General features: G+C 27.8%; 1 long non-coding RNA gene across 1 annotated transcript; it reads right to left on the bottom strand.

The window, feature by feature from the left end:
• Positions 1-4,500: 4,500 nt before the first annotated feature.
• LOC114417849 lies at positions 4,501-6,164 on the bottom strand. Its single transcript, XR_003667949.1, has 3 exons — positions 5,943-6,164; positions 5,744-5,805; positions 4,501-4,694 (listed from the first exon to the last, which is right to left on the bottom strand). It is a non-coding gene; the product is annotated as an uncharacterized LOC114417849 (long non-coding RNA).
• Positions 6,165-6,659: the final 495 nt, after the last annotated feature.

Below are 6,659 nucleotides of genomic sequence, written 5' to 3'. Positions count from 1 at the left end.
ATAATTCATTTCCAAATAGACTTGTTCTTGTTTGGTTTGATTTGTTCCAAATCCATCCTAGACATATGGTAATCGCATAACAAAGGTGCCTCTTACTCGCTATTCTTTCCAAATTGAATTTATTTTTTTTTTACACAAAAATTGAAAAGACTAGTCTTTAATTTTCAGCTGTGTGTACATATAGGATAAAGAAGAATATTCTCCGTATTCCTACGTGATATTGGCTTCATCACGAGATGTTACAATAAACTCGTAGTTTTGTCTGCTATTCTTCTCAATGAAATGAAATAGTTAAGTTTGTTCGCTTTAAGTAAAACTATACTTTTGTCTTATTATTAATTTTCGGATTAGAAGTTGATATAAAAGTAAGTTGGAAAATAAATTAAAATATTTAAACATACAAGTTTTGCAATGATAGATAGTTTTTAACCATCAAATTATAATTAAGTTTCATTATTCATTTCGTGCATGTGGTTTTATGATTTGTATCTTTTAATTTCTATACTTTTAAAGTAATTTTTTAAATTTCTAAAATTTACATTTTAATTCTCTTTTAGTTTCTATAATTTGTATTTTAATTACCTTTTATTTCTTGTTATAATATATATATATATATATATATATATATATATATATATATATATATATATATAATTAACTATGAATTAATTATAAATTATCAATTATTTTTTTAATACAAATTATCTTATGATAAGTTACAAATAACTTGTTAATATTTTTGTAATTAATTGTAATTGATAATATTACTCATATTTTAATGGTAATGATTAAAAGATAATTAAAATATGAATTATAAAACTAAAAAGATCACTTCCAAATTATAAGAACTAAAAGAAAATTAAAATGTAAATTGTAAGAACTAGAAGGATCACTTTTAAACTATAGAGACTAAAATAATTAAAATATAAATTATAAATATTAGCAATTTTGGATCATATATATATATATATATATATATATATATATATATATATATATATATATATATATATCACATAATTGAATGAGTTAGGAATATTATTTTATTAGCCAAAATATTAAAGTGGTATAATCGATATAATATTATGGCTAATTGTGTATATATTATTAGTGATATTGTAATTTGACGAGGGGCCAAATTATAATTATTAAACTTGGGATAACTAATGAAAGTTACCAATACAAGAGGTTATAGTCTCATTTATAGAAAGAGAAGTGACAGAACTTACAATTTTTCTTTCTTTTTCTCCTTATTCCCATCAGAAGAGAAAATTTAAAGAAGAAAACAAAGCTCTCTACATCTTGGAAGATCATAAAGCCAATCTTGATCTTCATCAACCTTTCATCATTTCATTATGGCTAATTCTTTCCGCAACTAGTTTTCATCATAATTTTGAATATGAGAGAACAATGAGATTTTATTCATGTTTATGCAGTAATTTCTCTCTACATGAATAGAAAACATGTGGTTAGTATTTATGATTTTTTGTTAAAATCAAATTAGGTTGATTAAATCCCTACAACAAGAATTAAAAAAATCACTTTCAAACTATAAAAACTAAAAAATACAAATTATGAAATTATAAGGATCAAATGAATAATTAAATCTTATAATTACTAACTCAACTTAGTTGATTGAATATGATATATGAATATTATAAATCTTGGCATCATGTTTAATTCATAGGATAAAAAAATGATAAAATTACAAACTAATAATTAAGTATATCTCTTTTATTATATAGTATCATTTTTTTATTATTGTATAACCATTTATAGGTTTTAATGTCAAACTATAAGTTCTCTTTCCAATGAAGCAAAAAATAATCTAGAATTTGACTAGTTTATGTATTGGACTTATATATTAATAAATCAAGGATAAGTTGACATAGCTAAAATTATCCAATCTTTAGAATTAAAATTAAAATATATAATTGTAATCTTAATTAGAAGTGTCGAATTAAAATTGAAATATATAATTATATTAAATATTTGAATGAAAAAATTTATCATTTATAATAATGATATCTAGTCTAAAAAAAATTATTTCTAGCCGTGTCTACATGCTCTATAAAAAAATGAATTTAATTGAGCATTTAAATAGCCGGAGTTTATTGACAAAAGCTTATTCACACCGTTATTGCATATAAATTTTCAGCAGTTTCGTGGAAAGTTGGGGGCCCTGACTTTTGCCTATATAAAGGATAAGGAATGTGAGACACAAAGGCACTAACATCGAAAAGAAAGCAAACATGGGGTGTTTTTGCTTCCGAGCTAGAAAGGAAGGAGATGATAACAAATACAAGCCCAATGATATTATGACAGCAGGTGCTGCTGCTGCTGCTGCTGCTGCTCCAACCAAAACTTGTGATGAAACTCATGGTACCACTACAGATCATAATCATGGAACTCATGATACCACAGCTCATCATCATGGTAGTCATGATACCACAGGCCATCATCTTCATCATCATACCGTTGGTCATGATGGAGGCGCTCATTTTAGTGATGGAGGCGCTCATTTTAGTGATGGTGGCGGTTTCTGAGGTTCCATTCTGTTTTGTGTTTTAAGTTTGATGTCAATTTATATTTTGTTTGGTTTGTATTTTTTTTCTTTCAGTTTAATGTTTTTAATAGCGTTTGCCTTTTTTCTATTATTTAAATATTCTTGTAATAATTGAAATATGGTATGATTTTTTATTTTTAGAATTTTATTAAGGAAATAATACAAATAATAAATTGCGCCTTACATTATTTCTTAACAAAATTTCTTAGGGCTTCGTTCTGGTTCAATTGTGGGAAATTATAGCTGTCTTTGATTAAACTTAGGACTTCGTTCTGGTTCAATTGTGAGAAATTATAGCCGTCTGTTTTAAGAATATCATAATATATTCTCTGTTGTACTTTTCGTTTATTTGGTCGTTATTATTTATCATTTACATGGATTAAAGTATTCCTTATTTATTTATTTATCAAATAAATAAATAAAATCAAGGTAAACTATTTATAAAAACAAAATCAGAAGCTTACGGTGATTATTACTAGCACTACTTGCACGTATATAACGTGAGAATGTCATAATCTTTATCTTGCTCGTTAAATTCATAGTTTCAGAAATTATCCAAAAGAAATAAACTAAAAGTAAACTCTAATGAAGCAAAACTGATCCTAATACCCGTCTTAAAAAATGTAAAATACAATAAGGAACTATCTCATGTTAAACAGAATGAGTACGTAGTATATGAAATGAATAAATCAAAGCTCAGTGGCATCTCGATCCATTGCTTTTCTTTATAATAAACATCTTATTAAATATAAAATGCAAAAAATTACTCTAATCTTTATACAAATATTAGAACGATACACTTAACAATACTAACAACTATACTCCAAAATATTAACACACAATTTATTAGTCAAGAATAGAGATAGCTGCCTTTTATGCCCAGTGAGGGTAATACAACCCCAAAATTAAGTTAATGATGTTACTTAAAACGTATTTATGAGCAGCATGTAAGTAACTAATGGGATTAATGTAACAAAAACAAATCAATAATGGGATCGTCAAATTTAAAAGGAAACTTAACAATAAAATTATGGACTTTTGGATTAGGTGTATTCCAAGAAAAATTTAGGAAAAAGTTGTATACCAAGAAATCATTGACTCCTTCTTGATTGAATTAGGTGGCTTCTTTTTCCTGTTTGGATATCACAGTAATGATAAATCATTTTTATGGAAGAATTTATATGCAGGATTGCGATCAAATGAACTAACGGACACCAATGATGAATAGGTTTTGCTGTGAAGCATTAAATCGAATATTTCGGAATTTTATGGCATCCCAAAATAAAGACAACGCAACAAAATTGTTGAGAGGAAAGGTAATTATTTTGGACGGTGATTTCAAAAAGATTTTGCTTGTGATTAGGAAGGGATGAGACAAGATATTGTTGGTTCTACCATAAATGCTTCTAACATATGATGGTTCCATGGTCTTGAGGCTTAAAGCAACATCAGGTTAGGTGCTACAACTAATTAATAATGTAGACTGACATCATATAAGAGAACAGATTTGGATTAACGCGGATTTGTAGAGGTTTTAAACCTACGCTAACTGTAGAGGTTTTTTAAAGGAGGTTTTAAACCTACGCTAATTGTGGAGGTTTATTGGAAGAGGTTTTTATACCTACACTAAATATGGAGGTTTTTTGTAGGAGGTTTTAAACCTATGCTAAATGCGGAGGTTTATTAAAAGAGGTTTTAAAACTATACTATGGAGGGATTTTTTTTAAATCATGCTAGCAATAGATGTTTTACAATTGATTTTCTAATTCTCCTTATTTTCTTGTATATAATGATTTTGTATACTCATTTTAGTTTCATAATCTACATGTATTATAATTTTTCATTTTCTTATGATATCAATAAAAAAAATGTAATAAAAAAACTCATAATGAGGACATAGAAATTATATTTCAATAACCAAAATAATAGCATATAGTTCAAAGATTTATAATTTAAATTTCTATTGTAAATCAAAGTATGACATAAAATCCATAACAAAGTAATATTAGTATTGTACTAAACTTTTAATTTAAATCCAAAATACATTATAAGAAAACTAAGGGTTGCTAGCACCAGAAGATCCTCTTGCATCCAAAGGTGTATTAGGAACACTTGAAGCATCATTTGGCTGAAATAAGAAAAGAAAAAACACTTAGTCACATATACTATATACAAGGGTGTATCACACATACTAAATCATAATGACCCTTTGTTCTTGCATATAAAATATGTTTGTTCAACAACATTAAATTTGCGTCTCATTCCATAAAATACAAAGATCAATTCCTCCTGAAATGTCGAAACACAAGAAGTGTGGCTGTGCATCAATTGGATCTCTTTAACTCCCTTACAAATTATTCTTTAAAATAACTTATGTTTAACCAAAAATATCAATAGCTGACTTCATTGTATATCACACGCATAACTAAGAGTTTGTATTATACACATTCAATAGGTTGTTAGTGACGTGTGCAACTCCTATACTAAGCATGATAAAAAAAAAACTCCTATACGTACCAAAAAACTCCTAAAGAGAATGTCCCCTTGGCTGTTTATTAATAGTGATCAATGTTTAATTACAGTAATAACCTAATCCCTTAATTGTAGGGATAATAATCAAGATAAATCAATTACATACAAATAGTAAGTAGGAAACTAAATCAATAATGTAAATAAGGAAACAATCATATCAAAATGATGTCTTATCCCATTGGTTGAATGTCAATGCATTATCCCCTAACTGGAGTGCACAATTTAGGGTGATTAACAATTAACATCAATTGGTGGAATTGATTCTTCTATTCTGAAAATGGCGCATGGAATTTATCGTATATAGTATAGAGCTAGAGAGAGAAAAGAATATCAAGGCTTGTAAACTAGCATATCAATTAATAATAAATAAAAAATTAAGGGGCCCCAATTATAACAAGAATGTTCTGCACCGAAAAATGAAGGATATAATTTCTATCACGAGGCCAAAATCTAAATGAAGTATTTTTTCTCTGCACCGCACCGCACTACACAAACATCCATGATTTCTCACGCATACACATTGCAAAACAAAGGAAAGAAATACCAGAGTAAAATAAAAATAATGCCCAGACAATACACATGCCAGAAGATAAGATATATTAAAATAAAATAAAAATAGTACTTTCGAAGATAATTGTGCAATACCTGGCCTTATTTTCTCTTTGAATCCTTCGAATCCTTCGAATCTCTCCGAAGATAACTGCCCTCTGTAATAGCAAGCAAAACACATGCTTGTATCAAGTGTGTATTGATTTTGTCCGAATATATACATAAAAAAAAGAAAGAAAAAAACAAAGATGATGATTCGATTAATTAAAACAAAAATAAGAAAAGAGCAACGAACCTTTGAACAAAGAGAGGAAGTACCTTTGAAGAGAGGGGATTTGGGAAGCGAGAGAAGAAAAGAAAAATCAAAGCCTGGAACAAGAAACCGAGAGAAATTTTGGGGGTAATCTAAAGAGAGGGGTTTTGGGAATCTTTAATGAAGAGAAATAGGAAGTTGTGACTGAAAGAGGGGTTTTGTAATTTTTTTGAGAGAGAATTTTTTTTTTGAGGGGTTTTGTGATTTTTTTGAGAGGGAATTTTTTTTGGAGGGGGTTTTGTGATTTTTTTGAGAGGGAATTTTTTTTGAGGGGTTTTGTGATTTTTTTGAGAGGGAATTTTTTTTTTGAGGGGTTTTGTGATTTTTTTGAGAGGGAATTTTTTTTGGAGGGGTTTTGTGATTTTTTTGAGAGGGAATTTTTTTTGGAGGGGGTTTTGTGATTTTTTTTTGAGGGGTTTTGTGATTTTTTTGAGAGGGAATTTTTTTTTGAGGGGTTTTGTGATTTTTTTGAGAGGGAATTTTTTTTGGAGGGGTTTTGTGATTTTTTTGAGAGGGAATTTTTTTTTTAGGGGTTTTGTGATTTTTTTTAGAGGAAATTTTTTTTTTTTGCCGAAAAGAAAACATGATTTATTTTATTTTAAAGAGAAAAGAGTGGGAAAATAATATTTAATTAGCAGAGGTTATAAACCTCCACAAATTAAGCACAAAAAATTGTAGTTTTTAATAAATTAAGGAGGT

This window comes from Glycine soja, chromosome 7, assembly GCF_004193775.1.
Source record: "Glycine soja cultivar W05 chromosome 7, ASM419377v2, whole genome shotgun sequence".
In the NCBI taxonomy this organism is placed as follows: Eukaryota; Viridiplantae; Streptophyta; class Magnoliopsida; order Fabales; family Fabaceae; genus Glycine; species Glycine soja.
The sequence above is the reverse complement of the archived record's forward strand: the minus strand, read 5'-3'. Positions and strand labels throughout refer to the sequence as shown.